This window comes from Dermacentor andersoni, chromosome 1 (assembly GCF_023375885.2).
Source record: "Dermacentor andersoni chromosome 1, qqDerAnde1_hic_scaffold, whole genome shotgun sequence".
NCBI lineage: Eukaryota > Metazoa > Arthropoda > Arachnida > Ixodida > Ixodidae > Dermacentor > Dermacentor andersoni.
In genome coordinates, this window is record NC_092814.1 from 62,866,034 (window position 1) to 62,886,332 (window position 20,299).

At 45.7% G+C, this 20,299-nt stretch overlaps 1 protein-coding gene across 1 annotated transcript in view; it reads left to right on the forward strand.

The window, feature by feature from the left end:
• The window catches only part of LOC126546188 (uncharacterized), a 122,749-nt gene that overhangs the window by 54,976 nt on the left and 47,474 nt on the right, over positions 1–20,299 (forward strand). The window lies entirely within an intron of this gene.

Here is a 20,299-nt window from a genome sequence, read left to right on the forward strand (position 1 = left end):
GATATGTCGATGACTACTTGATTTTAGGCTGTCCTGTAGACAAGGGCGCTTTCAGGAATAGGGTTGTAGAAGCCTTCAATTCTCTGGGCAAGGGCTTAACATTTACTTCGGAAGTACCGGTAGATAATAAGCTACAGTTTCTTGATGTCAAGTTAACATTCCTACCGGAACATTTGCGTTGGTCATTCTCACCCCGAGCTGGAAAACCGCTAATGAACTATGCCTCAAACCATTCCAGGATTGTGAAGAATGGGATAGTCATTTCGTGTTTCCGGTCAGCGTTGTTGAAGTCATGTCACCACACTGTAAAGATTGCATTTTTTGAGCAAGTTGATAGGTTGAGAAAGGCTGGGTACCCGCTCGCTGTGATGCTGGCGTCGTGCGCTAGACTAATGAAAGAACTTAAAAAGGATAAAGGACAATGCACAAAGAATCAAAGGCAGAAGGATGTAGCTTCCAAGGTTTCGGTGATTCCGTATGTGCACGGCCTTTCACACAGACTTAAAAAGGTGGCTGGTAGTTATGAAGTAAAAGTGGTATTTTGGCAAAAAACAAAATAGGTAGTGTGTGTTCCAAGGTTAAAAAGAAGTTCGAAAGTAAGGATGATGTAAAGAAAGAATTTAGTGTTAAACATCCGCGCAAGAACCAATTTGTTGATTGCGCGAAGAACGTTGTTTACCAGATTCCTATGACGTGTGGTCATGTGTACGTGGGGCAGACTGGGAGATGCATTAACACGAGGTTAAGGGAGCACTTGTCTAGTCTGAAAGGTCGCCCTAGTACGCATTTGGCAATGCATTGCCAAGAACATGATTGCTCCCCTTGTCTTACTAGCACAGACATTTTGTACAGGCATAGGAATCAAACCGCTAGGGAAATCGTGGAAGCACACTGGATTGAAAAACAAAAAGAAAAATGCATCAGCCATCTTTCTGTTTCATTGTTAGATAAAGAAAATTCGCTTCTATCATCACATCTTTAACGCATTTTATTGTAAGTGGTTGTTTTATGCACCTTGCTGTTTTTAGTATGACCGGGTGGCTTTTGTCCACGTCTTTTTATCACAAGTGCTATATGTAATATTGACGTTGCTCTTTTGACTTGATCGCGCAGATCTGCGGGCATTATATGCGCTATAGGCGTGCTCTGTTGACTAGATCGCGCAGATCTGTGGGTATTTAAGCAGGTAGTTCTTCAAAAATAAAACCAGTTGTTAGAAAGCGCTCGTCCTTGTGTTGCCCCTATTCTTCGTCCCTGTTTGTTTGCGCACAAAAAGTTTTAAGATGAATCTGTTCCAACTAGGCCGACTCGCAGTTAAGACTGGGTTAAGTCATTTGCCACTTCGCGTGGTTTCACGGAGGAACGAACCTCTTGCAATAAGACTTCCGTCAAGGATGACAGCAGTTGTAGCGGATAGCCACTTGCCTTAAGCCGATGGACTTGGTTGGTGAAGCTGCTGGACATCAAGTGGGGCTAAGAGCGAACAACACAATTTCTGAGAACCCCTATGGCTATGGAACCACTCACAACTTTTGAATGTTTGGAAGTGTAGGGGAGAAGGTGTTTCTTGGGACGTGGGGCATACATACACCACGTGTGCTTCTCCTGGAGGTGCAGTGCAAGGTCAAGGAAGTGGATTTGGCTTTTTTCAGACAATTCCCTTGTGCACGTCAACCCTCGAAAAATGCTCTTGAATTTTTCAAAAACATGGTCGAACAGAGATATGGCTTCATTTGGGTTCGAAAGAAGGATCACCGAAAAATCGTCAACATAAGGAAACACTTTCACAGGATCTGCTCTGCTGAGGTGATCCTGGAGGAGACTATCGTAGACAGAATAGGAAGCAATTTGTTCCATTCACTGAGATGTTATAAGTTCCTGTCTAAACTTCGTTAAGAACGCATTTAAACATCCTCAGATTGATTTCTTTTTCAAAACCATTGTTTGTTTTAAGACGTAGTTACTGACCACCAGTTCATATCGTGTCCTGCACTTAACGTTTCGAGTTCTGTGAAAAGGACATAGGAGATGGTTCCAACTTCCTCAGGTACAACGTGTTAGAGCACCAGCAGTACACAATTTTTCCGTCTCCGTGGAGCAGCGCAAGAGCCTGAAAGGCGAAGAAACTGCCAATATTGCCCAACCATCTTGAAAGTTCTTCGCGCTTGGGAAACATGTGTTGCAGATGCAGCAGGAGCAGATCGCATTCTACTTACTTTGCCACCACTTTGCTTTTATTTTTTCGACCTGCCTACATTTTTTGCTTGTAGTCATCCTCTCGTCATCTTGTCTGCCCTCAGCGCGCAGCATTTTCGTTGAGAATATTCCTTGCCGGTTTCTTTCCGTATTTTTTATATATAGATAAGACATGAGCGGAGAAGCTTCAACGGTTCACCCGGGCGGAGGAGCCCAGGGAGGCAGGGAGTGGGGAGCCTAGGGAATAAAAGATAAATGGGCAGAAAGGCGACGAGGGTGAACGTCGGGAACGCCCGAGCGTGGTGCGCATCACTCTGCATCCCTATTAACGAGGCAGGCGTGTATCCGACGCGTACGCACGGGTCCGGAAATGCCAAAGGCTGATGAGCTCCCTCCAGGTTATTCCTGGGCCTCCCGTCGCGCGAATGTCCTGGCGACGACGCACGCTTAGCTTGCTTGCGCCCCCCCCCCCCCCCCCCCCCACCCACTTCTCACGTTTTTACTTGCTTGCACGCTCCCCAGCTGGCTTCCTCTGTGGTAGCAGTGCGAGAAGAAGAGCACAATTCACTTGAGCGTATCCGGGGCTGCAGCGAATGACGACAAGTTCGCCACACACGTTATTTTCTTAATTAAAGCTGCGCGTTTCTATAATCAATACAGCTTGACAGCAATTAGCGGACGCCGCTGTTTTCTTTTTCTTTTTTCTCTCTCTCTTCTCACCTTTACTGCCTGAGAGAGCATGCATCGTTGAGCTTTCAACAGGCGTCTCTACCAAAAAGATACTTAGATACCGTTACCCTTCGCTGCGTTTTAGATGCTGCCGTTCTGACCTGATTAGCACCGAGGCGCTGTTTTGGAACAGTTATGGTTTATGCCTCCTCTGACGCACCCCCCACCACCTTTATTATTATTTTTTTTTGCCTTTGCCTACTCGTTCTTGCTGTAGTGGCTGTTTACCCTCGTTGAGCCGCCTGTTTGGACAGGAAGGCGAATAAATAGCATTTCTGCCTCTTGGCTGGCGCGGCGCAGCCTCCGGCCTTTCGCCCCATAAGCGCCTTTCGAAACCGCGCGTCTTAATCGGACGCGGCTTTCGTGAGGAAGTCACGTTGGCCAGCTTGGCAACGCTGCTCCCCCTGCTCATACTGGCCGGTCCACCCTTCACAGCTGGGCCCGCTGTTGTCTTTGCTATGATTATTATCCCTGATGGCGGCCGTCTCGACTGTTCGCACTTTCTTCTGTCTCCCTCTTGCTTTTCTTTTTTTTTTCCTTAAGAGCGCTGACTTGAAGCGGGAGTTACACACGCTTCGGGTGGCGATGAGTCCTCTTTTCTTCTCGCTGTAGGACGGCACCACGGCATTCCTCGCGGGCCCCTTCCGAGCGCTGGGTTATTATCGTCCCTTGTCTTATTTTTTTTCCCCAGGAAGTCAAAGCTAGAGGAGGCGCTGCGCGCGAGTTCTTCGCGTGTGGCTTGGTCCGTCGGGCGTCCCATGCATGTCCTCAATGAGGAGCATTAATTCCCGGCATTGTTCTGGCTTGGTTCTTTTCCAAACTTGCCTGGAGAAGAAAACAATCGATCAAGAATCCACGAATCTGGAGTGAGCACACTACTCCTTTTTTTTTTTTCTTCAGCCTATTCTTCGTCTTTCCTGCGTATCTTTGCCCGTTTTCTTATCATACACGTCTTTATGCCTCCACCGCCTTCGGCCTCTCACCCGGCGCAGCGCTCTTGTCTTGCACAGTAGAGTGGGCCGCATCTTCATTAACATACCATGAATACGTGATTGAGCGGTGGCAAGCACCCTGCAGCCTTGTGGCTTCGCACTGCACTATGGGAGAGGGTACAGCTCACAGCACTGCTCTACTAATGGGCGCGCCTAGAATGATAGTCTCTGCAGCGAGCGCGGCTTGATCTCTCTGTGCAATGACGCGTTGACCAATTCTGACCGACTATATATAAATGTTTATCGTAATAAACGCAAGACAGTTGCATAAGCGCCGGCAGTGTTTATCGGCAGCTTATCGTTCGCGGTCACCGTGGTTTCTAACGCCGTTCTTTCACTGCTTGATAGGTTACGAGGCTGTTTGACGAAGCTGACGCGCTCGCAATTTTCTTGCATCACGGGTGCGGTTACTAAACGCCTTGATGGCTTTCTGCTTAGGGGGTGTAGCGTTGAAAGATATAGTAATATCGTATCATGGAGTCGTTGGTCTCTAGATTGTTGGCTAACTGCGACCACACGTGCGACGTTAAGTAAGTAAACGTTATCGGACTGATGAAATGGCATGACGTTAGTAACCATTATGAAGGCAAGTTCAAGGTGAGTCAACTTATATTTGGCTCGATGCGAAGTTTGAGAGCTACCTATAGCGTGTCCTGCGGCTTGTGATGTATATATACTGTTCGCCATAAATATTGTCACACGGTATTTAATTCATATTTCCTTTGAGAATAAAGAAAATTGCTGGAAGTTTTACACAGTCAGGCTCTCAAACACCTTATGAATGAACCATGAAACTTTTACTCCATATCGCCGCCTTGGCGGTGATCATACGAAAAAGGGCACAGCGCAAGAAAGACAAGGACAGGAGAGAGCGACACGCACACAGCGATGACTTACAACAGTTTATTCATAAAGCAATGAAGTAATAAATATATAGGGTGCTACCATGCGCAATATCTGTATGATCGGTAAAAAACCTGGAATATCATTTGCAGTGCTGATAATGATAGCGACGTACCTGCAGAGCACACGAAATGCTTGCCATTCAAACCCTGTCAAGATACGCCATTTATCGAGGCGAAAGTGCAATCGAAGGAGAACTGACGCACGAGCTATCAAGCTTCGTAATGAAATCTGCCTCAATGATTTCACGTTTCAGCTGTGAACTATGTTTAGCCAGAACTTCGCTTTTTTCAAAGTAGGGCTCACCAACAAGCCCAAGCTTCCACGCTAAGTTGCTTCATATGATCATAGTCTTTAAAAGTTGGCTGTACGTTTTCCCCTTGGCCCGCAAGATTTCCTGTGGAGTACGCCTCCACGCTCTCTCCAGTGGCTTCTTGAGGGTCTCAATGAAGGAGGGAGGGGGAGGGGGTACTTGAGTGTAGCGCGCTCGAGATCCCGGGGGTGCCCTTTTGAGGCAGATTATAGCATGCATGTTACTGGCTTTCCACAGTACTTGTCCGGTTTCGCTGAGCGACATGATTTCAAATTGATGGAGACTATGTAGGATGTGTGATTTATTTTACATGTTCAAGTTTGCCTCCAACTCAATCAACGAGCTGAAAAAATCACTAATTTGTCTAAAAAACGTAGACGGATATTGTCTACGCCAACTTTGTGGCTGTAGTAATAGTTCACTTAGTAGGGAGCATCTTGAAGAGGAAGAAGTGTAACTGGCGAGGCTAGTCAGGCACAAGAGTGGTATCGTGAAAATTTTTACGGCTTCGAGAACAGCATCAGCGGCGATCACTGATACCGGTGAGTGTCGCGACGGTACCAAGCGCTGTCGTTCAACTGCCACCGTGGCAAGGCAGCAACGGGGATGTGCAAGCGTGGCAAGGGCCGCCATTACCGCAGCATGGCTTCGGAACCGACGAGCTTGTGAGCCAGCCTGGAGCCTTCAGGGTCTCCTACATTCGACCGCCAACACTCGTCCTGGAAGCGACGAGGAAAACTGTCGGACGAAGCAAGCTGTGCGAAAAAGGTGAGAGTGGAAGATCAGATCGACCACATGGATGAGAAAACATCGACCTACTCCTTTAGCGAAGAAGAAGACATTGAATGTGATGAGGAGGCAAATTCTTTCACTCTTGTGGCTTATGAAAAAAAGAAGGTTCGAGGGAGCTCCTGTGGTATTCCGGCCAATTGAACAAATGAAAACGTTTTGGAAAGTAAACCCAAATGTTGTAGCCTCAGATATCGTTGCGCTAGCAAAAGAGAAACTAGGTTCTTTCCGAGTGAACAAAGACGGAAGTTTCTCAGTTACTGTGAGTTCACTCGCCTCAGCCAAGAGTTTGTTGTCATGTGTACAGGTGGCTGGCTTACTAGTGAATCCATTTATTGCGGAGTCATACAAACGAAATGTTGGCAAAATCAGAAACGTACCTCTAGAATACACAGAACAGTTAGCAGAACATTTAAGAGAGGCAGGAGTAACATCAGTTAGACGCCAGACTCGCTACATACGTCAAGAAGATGGCACCATGGAATCGCGCCCTGTGAGATTTGTAATTTTGCAATTTCGCTATGACAGACCAATCCCACAGCGAGTGTATCTTGGCTTCACTAGCCTTCCAGTCGAGGAATATCTGGAGCCAGCCAGACGCTGCTACAACTGCCAGAAATTTGGTCATTTAGCGAAAAACTGCTGAGGAACAAGGCGCTGCAAAATATGTGCAGAAGACTACCATCACAAAGACTGCAAATCTATAAGACAACCTAAGTGCGCGAATTGCAACGGGCCTCACACTGCATCATTTTCTGGGTGCCCGCAGAGCAAAGCGGCCTCTCTTCAATACCAACATGACATTATCTATGATCGCACACAACAGTGCGGTGCACCAGAACCAAACATGAATACGATGAACCCAGCGCAACCATTTCGACCACAAGCGCCTAAGCATCAGGACACTTCAGTGCAATATGCAAAAATCGCAAGGGGACCACAACACCGAGTGCAAAGTTTTGGGACATCACCAAGCCAACATCAAGCTCGACAAGAAGTTCAGGAGGGATCTCGTCAGAACAGCAACCACCTGGCTAACATGCAGCAGAATACGAGCACACCGCAACCAGTAAGTGTAACGAAACAGATGAACTCCTCTGCGTCTATTGCTGAACTTGTCATACCGATGTGGTTTTCTGCTTTAAAAGCCATACTTGCCACGATTTCGCAGGCTAATAACCTCCCGGAGGTCAAAGCCGTATTGTCGATGGAATAAGTGATATTGCAAAACACTACATGAATCACTGCGCAGTCGGGGCATGAATAATTGCTATCAAAATATCGCCATATTCCAGTGGAATGCGAATAGTCTTCGCTCTAAGTGTGCGGATTTCAGAAAACTGGTGGCTCAGTTCTCCTTTCCAGTGTTATGTATTACAGAGACCAGTGTAGACAACGCTTCTGGACTAGCTAACTACGTTGTTTATACGTCCTCTAGATCTTCAGGACTAAGCAGAGCGATGATATGTGTTCGAAGAGACCTGCCGTCAGCGTTATTAAGTACCGCAGCGTCAGACGTCCCAGAATACTTAGCGGGTGAAGTACGGTTTGGCCGAGTAGATATCACTATAGTCAGTGTTTATCTACAACCATCTACCAATATTTCACTTTCCACATTGACGGGCATCTTTCAGAAATACGCATAAAGTGTAATATTTTGCGGGGATTTCAATGCGCACCATGTCATGTGGGGAAGCGCCTACTGTGACCGTCGTGGAAATGACCTAGAAAAGACAATTCAGAAGAGTGGTCTGTGTTTGTTGAATGACGGCGCAGCGACGTTCCTATAAGGAGCTTTAATTATCCCAGCTGCCTGGACCTCACGCTATGCTCAAACCATATTGCATGTGGAGCAACCTGGAGAAGAGACATTGAAACAAGGGTTAGCGGTCATTTTCATAATCTAATGCAGCACTCCAGACTACGATTTTCGACTTATCGGCGCTCTGCAAAGATAACAAACTGGCAGGCATTTCGATATAGAAGAGAAATTAAACCTATCTTCAAAGTTTGTTAAGATTGCTGAAGGTTACGCTGGTGTAGACTCTGAATACGAAAGGCTCAGAGCTATACGCCGCCGAGCTGAAAGAAAATACCGACGCACAGGCCTTATTGAAGATTACCGAGAATGTCAAAAAATGTAGGATCGTATGGGTCGGCAGCCTAGGTACAAGGCGCTGGCAGGAATTATACACTTCACTTACTCCCCTTACACCTGAGTCAAAATTATGGAATGTTCTGCGCTCTTTGAATTAGCCAGTAAAGCACCAACAACCATTCAGAGCTCTAGCTTTAGTGAAAAAAGAATCAGAAACGACCATTGCAAACGACTTCTGCCAGCTTATTACACGCCCAAGTGCAGTAGTAAGCACACCTGAATACAGTAATTCTGTCGAAGAAGTCAAAGCATCGATTTATTTATCTATCAGTAGCCATCATCATGAACTAGATCAGCCGTTTTCATTAGAAATAAATAACGAACTTGTATCATGCCGACAGAGAACAGCGGCTGGCCCTGTGGGGTCACATATGCTGCACAGAAAAACCTGGGTCCCGTGGCCACACAAAAAAAAAAAAGAAAAAAGAAAAAAAAAACTTAGTTCAAATTATTGAACGATGCGTGGATATCGGAATGTCTTCCTCCTTCCTGGAAAATTGTACGCGTTGTCCCGATACTAAAACCGGGTAAAACTTATTTATCGCTTGATCTTTCCGCCCTGTCAGTGTGACATGTTGCCAATGTAAACTTATGGAAAAGATGATAGACGCTAGGCTTCAGTGGTGGACAGAACGCACCAACGCACTACCCGAAAATATGGCGGGCTTCCGCAGACACCGGTGCACGATGGATGCGATTTCAGACCTTGTTACATGCGTAGATCAAGAGAAGAGCTATGGAAGAATCACTATTGCAGTGTTTCTAGACATAAATCGTGCATTTGACACAGCCAGCCACACTCACGTGCTACATGGGTTAATTCAGTTGGGCATAATTGGCCGAACACTGAGATGGATTGCTGATTTCTTAAGAGACAGGAAAGCCTTTATTGAAACTGCTGATGGCAAAAGCACAGAGCATAAAGTGAATCAAGGTGTACCGCAAGGTAGCGTGCTCAGTCCATTTCTATTTAACTGTATTATGGCTGAATTACCCCATATCCTGCCTGCTACCTTGAATTACTCACTATATACAGACGACTTGTGCATATTGGCATCTGACTCGAGTACTCAAGCCGTTCAGCAAGAGCTACAAGCTGGGCTAACACTAATTCATGATTTTTTTTTAAAAGCAGAGGTAGGATTATTTCACTTGAGAAAACTGCTGTAGTTCATTTTACAACGAAATGCCTAAATAGTTTCATTAGACAAAGAATAGCATACTCTGCTCCTGTGCTACATGGAATATCCTGTAATCTAGAGGAAACAATTCAAAGATTGCTGTCCAGAAGCCTTCGCATATGTCTTGGTGTTCCGCGTGCATCTGCCAGTGCTTTGGTAATTGCTGAGTCCCGCCAACCAACTTTTCCTGCACTAAGATTTACAGAAACTTGTCACCACTTTTATCGTTTGGTTACACAACACGCTAATCATCCACTATGCCAAGGCCTTCAGGATAGAACTGCTGCATGCATACATGAAGAAATGCGGCGGTGCAAGAACTTACTGCCTGCTTACGAATACTGGCCTACTTGCGCAACTTATCCCCCATGGCGACTAGCAATTCCAGAAATAATCACTTCAATTCCTGGAGTAGATCGCATATGTGATATGCCCGTAATTGCGATAAAGCAACTAACTTTACACATCTTCACAATAAGTACGTAGATCGCATACACGTGTAACCGATGGATAAACGAAGCTCCACATCTGCGTTTTATGTACCTACATACCAAGAGAAAAGAGCTTATAAGCTTTGCCACTTTACCACGTCCACAACGGCAGAACCTTACGCAATACTTTCTGCTTTACGTTACATATGTCAACAGTCAGAACTAATTCGCTGAGTCATTCTGAGTGGCTCACAAGCCTCATTGCTGTGCTTAAATCAAATCAGCTGAAGAAAAGCAAACAGCACATTGACATACAAAATACAGAAGACATGCGCCATAACGAAAGAACTACAACAAGACTAGCTTTCCTGTGGATCCCAAGTCACTGTGAAATCATAGGAAATGTAACAGCTGATCACATGTCACGTACAGCACATCAAGATAATGAATTAGCACTACTTCCTCCATCGGCGAGTGATGCGGGATGTCTATTGAACAAACTATGTGGTAGATTGTCCAAAGAAACATGGTTCATAAATGAGGCGCAGAACTCTGTCTCAATTATATAATACAGATCCTGGAATAGAATTCAATATTCCGTTTAAAATTAGTCGATCAAAACAACACCTCATAGGCTTCGACTAGGCACTGCTTATACTAAAAGCTTCCTGCATAGGGTAAGAAAAACCAACAGTGCGACATGCTCCTAGGAGGAGGCTGAAGAAGACACAGAACACCTTTTTCTACACTGTAAAAATCGCGATGCTCCCCGCAAGGACCTTTCGAAAAAACTACATGGCTTAGATAGATGACCACTACCCTTAGGAAAGAATTTAGGTCCATGGCCAACAGAAGAACTTCAAACCATCACTGCGCGCGCCTTAGTACAATTTTTGGAGGAATGAAAAATATCACAAAACTACTAAGTCATACAATAGTTATTGCTCGCATTATTATTAACAGATCCCCTTAATCACACGTTCGTTGTCTTTGTGTTCATGTAGTATGTGTATTTGTTGCATTCTGAGTGTGGCAGTTAAGCGCCCAACATCTTCTGTGTGAACTTCTTGGTTTTGCGAACATTTATGCTGCGTGAACTCATGTGTTGCGTGTGAACACTTCGGTTTTGTGAGTATTTATGCTATGTGAACTCTTCTGTTGCGCGAACATTTATTTATATTGCAGTACTGAGACTTAGTACCTGAGTGTTTATTAGTCCAGTTTGGCGATTGTTCACAACTTTCCAACGATAACTATCATGTAAGAGAAGAAGAGTAGCCGGCGCCACCCATAGGCACCAACCTCTCCTCAAACAAATTTCATTAAAAAAAATAGGAAACGAAACGAGATAAAAGTTCACGGGAAGATGGAGGTTAGAAGGGATTTAACTGTTCGAACCAGGAATGTCGCTAGGGCAAACGTTTCGACAAGTCTTCTTGTCGAAATCTTGGTTCCACGGATATTTTTTGTTCGACCGCTGTTGACCGTTTATTAGAAAACTCACTTAGTAATTTACGTGATTTTCGGATCACTGACGTGTCACGATTACTAAGTAACGTCGCCCACGTAGTGTCCCCATTAAATATATAGATCCTATTATTAGGCTCTTTCGTCGTTTTTCCGTAGAGAACAAACTAGAAACGTACAATCAACTAGTTGAAAAGCCAGATCGCAAAGTTAAAAAAGATACTAGCAATCCACGTACTTTTTCTGTGTAAGAATTGTATGACAATTTTTGCAAGGATTCTATATTTTTCTGCCCATGTAGTGCCAATATAGGTGACAGCGAGCGTCTTAGTTTCCTTATGTCCATATTACATTTCGCTATGACGCGTTCTCTTACAAAATAAGCTTGTTTTCCAAGTGCCTAAATTTCCAACAAACGGAGACACTGGCATCTATAGAAATTCAAATTCCCCCATTCTTTTGTTTCCCGTTAAGCCCCGTGTTACGAAACCAAGTAAATCAGCTCCCTAACGCACGACATCGACCGAAAGGCCTCCCGTTTCCTTCCCCCGAAAGCAAGGTATCTACCGCATTCAATCAGGCCTCAAAATCGCGAAATGCGCTTTTAATTAGATTCCACCGCCTGGCCCTTCTGTAGTGTTGCGAAACGTTTCGAAGCTGCGGGACGCCTGCAGCTGACTCGACGATTGGAAACTGCGCGAAATGCCCGCGCCGAGGGCATTCCGCCGAGCCTCCCGCCACTCCGGCAGGGTCGTGGCTGAATTGAATGCCCGCTCGCTCACCGGATGCGGTCGGCGGATCCGAGCCACACCTGCGCGGCGCCAGCGAAATGCGCGAACCGCCGCGGTCGCGGCAATGGTGTGTGCGTGCGCGCGAGTGCGACGGCAGCCACTCGAATCCCACGCGGGATGGCGATAAGGCACGCCACAAATCCGGGCTCCGCGTTTATCAGATTACGTAAACACACCGCGCGCAAGGCGTGCAAACATGTCACGTTGGCGGCGGCGCACCGTTCCGAAGGCCCTCGACAGCCGGCAACCTGCCGTAGGCCGCCGCCTCGGCACAGACGAACGACGGGGAAATAAAGGACCGCAGCGTTCGTTCGCCGGCCGAGGAGGAAAGCCGCTCCGGGATGCGATTGGGGAGCTGCCCCGCGGGCTAATGTCACCCCTTCGGAGGCAATTGGTCCCGGCAGATTCTCGCGCCTTCGGTGTGCGCGGCTGCACGGGCGGACGTCGCGGCATAGGAACGTGCGCGCTCCCGCCATGCCGCCTTCTCCCTCGTTTTGATCCCGCAGCGCCTCTCGCTGCGCGTGTCTTGTTCGAGCGGACGCGTGGTCGTGGGAAAAGCAAACGAGACGTGTTGGCTCTAATGGTGACAGATGGGCCAACGTGCAGCGCAGTGTATAGCACTCCGAGTGGCTTCCTCGTGAGCTGAACAACGAGGCACGTTCCTTCTCGCCACAAGGAAATAATACTTGTGCCTTCAGTGACGTCACTTAGCTCCATTTATTCACTTTTTACATTCTTTTTTTTTTGGAAGTGGCAAGATTTAGTTGGGTTAGAGCTCAGCGGGAGGGGGCCTCGAAGAGTGCATGTAAGTCACGTTACAAACAGATCGTAGCCGCGCTGCATTTCTAGCATCATAAGTTTAGCACAAATTTGGCTGTCTGTGCGAACGTTAGAGCCTTTGGAGAGCATTTATTTTCCTGTAATTTATCTTGGCCACACGCGAACAATGCACACTTTAAAACTTGTTGCATCCCGCTATTCATTTCCGTCTTTAAAATATAGAACGGCGGCCGTATTTTGTAACGATTCATCAATTTTTCCATTATTTTTTCACCTTCACGCCAAGTGGCCGATGCCGATGATCATGGCGATGAGGTGGCGTCCGGGCCAAGGATGAAAGGTGAAAATAACGAGAAATGAAATGGATAGTTACATAACGCGGTCAAATGTGTGCTTCTGATATGTAATGGTACCAGCGGTAAGTCAATATCATAATGAATATCGAAAGCGTGTAGAACAGTGACGAAAGCCATGCAGTCTATAATACTGTGTTCATGGAGCGGACCATGACAGTCATTCAGAAAGTTAAATCATCAATATAATAGAGGCTTGCCAGTGTTTTGCTTTCTATCTTACATTTTCGAGATGTACACTGGCGCAGAAACGACACACGCAGAGGCACTAGAAGAACGAGACCTCTGTTGAAGACCTTTTAAATACGTAAGCATTTCTATGCCTACCCAACGAGTAGACCCCTCCATCCGTTCATCACGCAAGACGATCACTTTCAAGATATAGGGCCCGCAGCAGTGAGCGAATTGACCTTTGTGCTCCCTGTCGCTTCAACGCGAACTAAGCGGCGAGAACACAGCGCAAACGAAGCTATCTTCCCTCGGCGCTCTGTCTCTCCATCGCAAATCGCTTTCAAGATGGGACCAGGAGAGGCCGCGTCATACGCAGCCGCCGCCGGAGTACGTTTCATCACGGTTGACAATGGTTCGTGTCGCCACAGCGCTGTCATTTATACTGGTCGGATCAAGTTTCATAACATGGATACTAACACTGGGCTGCGTGGTGATGAGCAAGTGGCTCAACGCTGCTTACGCATACGTAGACGACTCCCAGATGAGTTTCCGTATGAATTTTTAGAGCGCAGCTTTAATGGCCAGTTCCTGCGGCGAGCGGCGGCGGCATAACCGAGCGAACGAGCACAACAGCGAAAGATGAAAAAGCGAACGCGGAGCGTCAGTTCAGACTCAAGCCGCGAACGGTGGAGACCAATGAGAGCGGCCGCTTCAGTGACGTGCGCGCTGGAAACTTTTTTATGCGTCCGACAGCTCGATGCGTACTCGTATCTGGTCTCAGCCGGACCACTCGTCTCGTAGAATCGTCTGCTCGCGGCAGCTCTCGCTCGCGCTTATTTGGTTTGCTTGGTTTGGTCTCGTTCGCGCTTGTTTCGATTGGCATGGTTTGAGATTGTTTTGTAATCTGATTGTATGCGCTATGCGAATTGTGTAGTACTTCTTGGAATCCAAGAGGCACCATCGATTGCGCTTTAACCTTCGACGAGTAATGTATAAAAGCCGACGCCCTTGACCCGCAGATCAGATTTTCGACGATTGCCGACTCTGCTAACGTTAATATTTCTCTCAAGTTGTTTGCCTCAATATATCACGAAATGAAAACACGTATAGGACTGCGCTCAAATTTCGCATTAGTTAGTTTCGTAATCGTTGGTGAATTTTTCTTTTTCGTTTTTACCAGTGTTCGATTTATCTTATAATACGGGAGTTACTGCGCTATAAACAAACGGACAACAGAAGCAGAAGTGGACAAGACGCGCGCAGACTCACAACTGAATTTAATTGGGTGAAAGTTGACATATATATGTAATGATCAAAATGGCGTCATCATGCTGATAGGCCATCCAAAATCACTGCCGGCACAATTTTGCGTCCAGATATTGCACCTCACAATCAGCAAGCGCAATGGAAGGATCGCTAACACATACACGCGCTTTCTTCTTTATAACATATACGCTTCGAATAGCTCCCGTGTACGAAGACCCTTATGACGGTATACAATTTTTGTGTTTTTGTTCTTCCTAGAAGCGGAAGCCACACCTTTGTCTCTTCTTCACAATCCCTGCCATGTTTTGCTACGTGGGAATGCTCGTCAGATGACGTATTCTTAAAATGTTCTTTAAACGGATATTAATACAGCGTCCGGTCTGACATTGTATATATATATATGTCATCTTTCACCCAATAAAATTCAGTTGTGTGCGCGCGTCTTGTCCACTTCTTCTTCTGTTGTCCGTGTGTTTATAGCGCAGTAACTCCCGTATTACAAGATGAAATTCCACCAACTAGGCCAACTTGCCGCTCTAGTGTTCGCTTTGTCTGTTATATGAGCCCACTAGTACTTACCTAAGAAGTATTTTGCGTTATATTCTTACATGCATGCCACATGCCATCTGATAGCGTATGCGCTTTTCTCGTTTCTTCTTTACTTCTGATTTTTGCATAGTGGCCAGCGTCCTCGTGCTCTGACTGCTCTCAGATTGGCTTGTACAGCATTGGGTTTTCTAATATTGCGGACTCCAGATAAACGAAACTCGCTTAAACTGAAATGCCAAATAAACGGAATAATGGCATCAACTTTGGTTGCCCGCCCATAGGTACAGTGTTAACGAACTTGTGTTAAACAGAACGCATATTTATCTGAACTGTGGTTAAACGCAACTTTGACCGAAACTGCCAGCTGCATCATCGGCGTACAGAAGAGGGAAAATCCGAAGACACATTAAGTGGGGGTGCTATAAATAGTGAAGAAATTTTAATCCATCAGGCAATTGTGGGAAAGTTAACGGAAATTAAATACGTCGAAATAAACACTGTGTCTCCATCATGACGACTATGTGGGCAAGTAAAATTCCCTGAGGAAGGAAAAACACACTAGGGAGTACACGTTGAACCTTGCAGTCATGCTGCACTGGTGCTTCGTTGACACCACTGGGGTTAGCACCAACGCCAGGAATAAGAAGCCTCAGATCATACATTTGTTGCCTGCTCTGAGGAGACGGTTGAAAATGTTATCGATGAAGTTCGCGACTAAAAGCATGGTTCTGGTGACGAAGACATCGATATTGCTGTTGCAGTGCACGTTAATTTTTGGGACTACACTCTTAAGCAAAATTACATCCCTTTGCCACACGACGATAATCGTCATCTGTCTTGTCCGCATTTCCTTTCTCTAACGCGGCGAGCCCGGTACTTCCCAGCAACTAACGGCATGCGCATTATCAGCATGACATAGGATTACCGACAGGAAAGTAGCGGGCGCGTCGATTTCAAGAAAGGAAACGCAAGCAAGGCAGATGACGATTATCGTTGTGTGGCAGAGATACACCCCAAAGGGTGTAACATCGCCTACGAGTGTAGATAGCAAGAGATGCAGTTGAGGGTCTGCAGCGTTGTTTAAATGCCAGGACTTTGCTGAATGTTTGGGAATCACTTCGCCATTGAACACAACCTTACACGAAAAAAGCCACGATCTTAGAAGCAGAGCGCAGAAAAGTATATATATATATTTTTTTTTTCTAACAGAGTAGTATCAAAACACTCGAGCGCTTTTCGAATAAAGCGATTGTTGGCAATTTTTGTGTTCTTCGCTTAAATTAAACTTCGGATAAACGTAACATATTTTTCTATCCCTCCTGGTTCCGTTTAAGCGGAGTATACTGCATAAGTATTCCTTTATTTGCACTTTTTGATATTATTGAGCGTGTGAACTGCCGTCATTGCTGCTCACCCACAAGTGAGCGACGAAAAGCGGACGCTGTAAGCTATCACGTCAAACTTGCAGTTTACTTGGAACGTAAAATAGCGTGAACTTCGTGCTCGCTTTAGCAAACCATATAGATGAGAACAAAGGGAGAGGGTGTGTATTTCGCAGTGACTTCCTCGGAACATTTTGGCGCTATTAATAATACCATATACCTTTATTAATACCGTAATCGCAAATTCAGCTACGTTCACATTTGATTACTTTATGTGATTGGTCTTTAGTCTGATGGCCGCTGATATCTCCATCGGAGAGCCAGTATGAACGACTTCAGGTCATCCATAGGAGTGCTCTACTCTTGTCTTTGGGTGTTTTTCAGCCAGCGTAAAAGAACAAAGTTGTGCATGAGGCTACCGCTTAGCCTTTCGGCCTCTCAAGCGCTGTTGACCCAGCTCCTTCGACTCGGCGAGTCCCTCTTTGGCGAAGCCTTTCTCCGGAGGATTAATACTATACCACACTGTAAATTTTTTGTTGCACTACAAACTCTATACGCAACGTCGGTGCCAGCCATTTGAAACATAGAAAACGAACTAGTCCCCTTGGTTGCTGGAGGACATTGTGATCTCAACATTCCTGGGTTGTGCTTTAAGAACTTCACACCTTCTTCAGAGGCACGCTTTTGGGTGTTTTAGTACCTAGACGCAACTACGCTGGCCGACCCGTCCGTGTACTCTCAACGGATCGGCCAGCGCGGTGGAAGGCGTCTGCGCTGCTTCGTTTTGGATCCCTTTCCTTCCGGTTGCATAGTGAGGCCCGTTGCACCACCCGATGTCATCGACGATTACAGAGAGGGCTGTTACTACAGCGGCGCTCCGCAGGCTCCGACGGTGCCCTGCACGGAACGTCGTCGTATTAACTGACTCGATACCTGGGCCGAGATAATGTAACGTACGATTCTATTTTGATGCTATTTCTTTTCGTGTTTACTTCCGTGGGCCAAGTGGCGCTTCGCTCACATTATCATTGGCATCGGCCGGCCGTGAACGGGGGGGTGATAAGAAAGGAATAGAAGCGAGCGATGGGAATCGCTACGATATACCAGCCATGCACTTAACGACTCTGGCGTGGCAATCCTATACCAATAAATTTTGCCGGAAATCACTGCCAATCAAGGATTTGAGAAGGAAGGGATATAATATTGTCTTCCAGTGTATAACTTCCGATGTTGGTATCATTGGGAGTGAAAGACCGGATAATATATTGCAAAAGAAGCGATCTCCAGGTCACCAACAGTCATAGCACCGATCATACACCGGTTCACAAAGGACGCAATTCGCAGCCGCTTTCGGTCGCCCTGGCATCCGCCATATGAGCCCTGTAATTAGCCGATTGTAGGGCGCTATAATGTATAGAATCAGAACAAGATCGGCCTACACTCCATGCATGGGCATTCGAAAATGGGCCATCTACCTCTTATTTTATGAACAGAATGTCAAGAGTTTGGCGAAGTAAACCACTTCATTTGATCGCCGGCGATTCAATGTCTAAAGGAAAATTCCTGGCCAGCGTAGTAGACTTGGAACATATGCTCTGGCGGTGCTCTGTGTTAAGCAGCGACAAGGACGAGAGGCTAGGCCTTTCGGTCCCGACGTGGGAGCGGCCCGCTTCGGGCTAGCAATCTAGCGCGATCTGAAGGACCTGAATAAAGTTTTTCATACCGTAGCATACCTGCAAACCATATGTGCAAAAGTGGCCTCACGCCTTCTACACTCGTATATCCGGTCAGGTGAGTTTATTTTCTTAAATGCCGCTTTATCAGTTACTTTACATAAGAGCGTGGGGTACAAATAATGATCAGTTTTACATAAGAACTTTGATGCATAGAAAGTAATGCAGGTGCACTTCAAGAAAAAAATAGAGGTTACAATAAAATGCAAATACACATGTTCCATGATGCCTTCGAACAAGAACGGACAATTGATTTGGCAATACTGATGAAACATCACCAATGGACACAGGGCCACTAGTAATAGCGTCAACATGCGACTACACAAAACTGAACTTATCGACATGTGGTAGCAAATTCCTGAACAGCAAAAGAGACGCGCATGCGGAGCAATTGCCGGCTTGGACTGTTAATCTTACCCAGCCTGTATAGCAAATACCTTAACCAACCTACCTACCTTGTACGACTTGGAATCACTTTTCGTTTATTTGCTTTTCATAATTTGAAAGTTCAAATGCCGCTGCCTCACTGTAGGCCACTTCATGCAATTAGTCATACATGTATTAACGATAATTACACACATAATGCTCACTTATGTAATTAGTGCGTAGAATGCTGAGATTAGGTAATGGTGAGCGTAGTTAAACTGCAGCGTTATTCAAATGAGACAGAAGTATACCGTCGACCCCGCTGCGCCCATTCCAGCCCCATCCCCTCTTAAAGACAATACAAAAACAAGCCTTTGGGGAACCGATCGGGGCTGCGTGTCAGGCGTAAGTGCTGCGATCAAACGGATCAATACTAGAGCTGCCAGTGCCACTGAGCCCTCGTTCAGTCTTATACGTCTACCAAAAATACACGTAACCGAAGCATTCAGTTGAGTCAGGGAAACGTTTTTAAAGTGATCGGCCGGAATCCCTTGTATATAGTAGTAGCAATCTTTTATTTGTTTTCTGAAATATTTACATTGTAGAATAATTTACAGAACAGGAGGTTTTCTATCAAGGTCATCAGGGAGACTCGCGAGCTCTTTTTTGCTTAAACACTCGCTAACGTTCCTTTGTGCGGAAGTTACGACAGCTACTTAATCTTCACGTGGCAATCTGTGACTCAGTTACGATTGCCTTAACCGGAAATTGCATCTGTCTGACGCACGCAATCGTGGTCTCAAAGTTCAACTCTGTCGTTGGGTTGAGACCATAGCGTTTGTTTTTCTTCCTGCTAAAAACTAAAGAAGTCAATGTTACTGGCTGCAAGCGCCATTTTGAAACCGTTTCGAAACCTTTCGTTAAAGTTTCGTCACGCAAATCGTATATATATTAAAAAAAATATACGATATAGAAACACAAGAAAGAAATAATTGTACGTGCAAAAAGATATAAGCCTATTAAGAAGCTTAGCTGTTTAGTTTTCCTTTACATTTGTATAGAAGGGCGTTGTAGCGTGAGTGGTCAAGGCTGTTAAATTGTTCGATCATTACACCACACTCAAACATAAAAGAAATCTTATTTCAATATACCCTACGGCTTCCTTTCCGAAAAATGGCATAACTCCGCAAATATACCCCAGTGTCTGTGTCTTCGCGCAATCATTTCTCACTGCCGCGCTTTGAGCACGCCAGAAATTCGGACACCAAAGTTGATTGACTGGGAATTGTGATTTCCGCTGCTAAGATATAGGAGAAAAGACTATCCTCCCTTCCATAAAAAAACAAAAACAAAGTAACACAGAAGACTGCACTGATAAATTTTTATGAGCGCAATCTGCTGTAGTCGAACCTTTAATGATCCTTTAAAGCACGTCAGGTGTCATCGAAAAAACATACTAAACCCATTGTTGATCAAAACTGCCCGAATGTTGTGGTGCACCCCATAGTTTTACGGCGATAAGTTTCGAACGGACAAAGCGTACTTAAAGTTGGATTTCGCCCCTCTTTCACTCTCTCTCTCCTCTTTCCTCTTTCTTTCTCTTTTTATCTCCCTACACATTCACCCCGCGCAGAGCAGCCAACCGGAACTGCTTCTGGTTAGCCTCCCTGCCTTTCTATACAACCTTTTTCTCTCTCTCTTCTTTTTTTTTTTTTTTTTTCATGTGCCTCCAAAAGCTGGCAAACGCTT